Raw genomic sequence first — 1,449 nt, forward strand, 5'->3', positions numbered from 1 at the left:
TGTGTGTGTGTGTGTGTGTGTGTGTGTGTGTGTGTGTACATATATGTATATAGACAAATATAGATAGATAGATAGATAGATAGATAGATAGATAGATAGATAGATAGATAGATAGATAGATAGATTCTATGTCTTTGTGCAGCTCTGCATTTTAAATTGATGTAATGATTACATTGTTCAATTAAATGTAGTAGCATGAAACGATCATACTGCATTACCTCTGGATATCCTTGTTACGTATTTTGATTTTAATCACCTTATTTTGAAATTGTATGGATAATACCGTACTAAATTCTGGTGCCTCAAATTTTTACTGAACTTATATACATACAGAAATTGTCTAAGAGCTTTGACTGAGGGTTCCTGCTTGTGTGGCATGGTGCATAGTACTGTTACCAGACATAGGGTCTTCCAGCAGCCACCCTCTTGACTCAGGGCAACACTACCTCCTTCTGCCACTTGAAGTAAACCTCAGCGTTGAGTATGAGGCTGTGTTGAAAGTTGAATGGAGGCATAACGACTCTATCACGAGTGATCACTCCAAGCACCATGATGTTGACTGGTTGTTTCATTTTTATCACTCTCGGTACATGTTTTCAGATTGCACAGTCATCAGATTGTCACTCAAACACTGAAATGTTCGTATTGAAGCTTCCGTCGCGAATGACAAGCAGTACAGCATGTCGTTTCCAATATAGTGCTGTTTTTCTACTGCGTAGGCGACGAAATCAAAAACGCGCATGTGCGAAGTTAAGAATATTATATGGCAACATGCTGTATATGATGCGACTCTACTCTATTCTGTTATCTCCCCTATCCTCTCCAATTCTTCTCTTTCTAATTCCCTTTTACTCACTCTAATTCCATTTTGTCCGTTTAACCGTTTTCTGTCTGTCTCTCTCTCTATCCCTCAATTTCTCTTTTTTCTCTCTTTCGTTGCTCACACGTGACTATAGTCCATCTTTCTTTTCCTCGCGTGACCATCTTTCTTTCCTGCACGGATGGTCTAAGGTTTACAGTCTCCTATCTCTCTCTTCTATCTTTTCTCTTTTCAAAGAAAATATTTCTTTCGGTGTTCAGGTTTTCGTTCGGTTTTCCTGTATGTCACCATTGTCCTGTTTATTTTTTTTTGTTTTTTTTCCTAAATTTGACCAGCCATAAATCCAAAATTTTATTTTGGTATCTATGGGAGTAACTGTCTTCGAAGAATCTTATTATCGTTGATTCCTCGAAATGGGAAGTAGATAGACAGCCGACACCAGATGACGGATCATTCATTGTATTATTTGTCCTTTTTTTTTCTCGTTATTTGCGCATTTAACCCATTTGTTTTCGTATTTCATGTTGTTTCCTGTTGGTGATGTCCTGTACACACATACACATCCACACACACACACACACACACACACACACACACACACACACACACACACACACACACACACACAC

The sequence above is a fragment of the Octopus bimaculoides genome, chromosome 6 (assembly GCF_001194135.2).
Source record: "Octopus bimaculoides isolate UCB-OBI-ISO-001 chromosome 6, ASM119413v2, whole genome shotgun sequence".
NCBI lineage: Eukaryota > Metazoa > Mollusca > Cephalopoda > Octopoda > Octopodidae > Octopus > Octopus bimaculoides.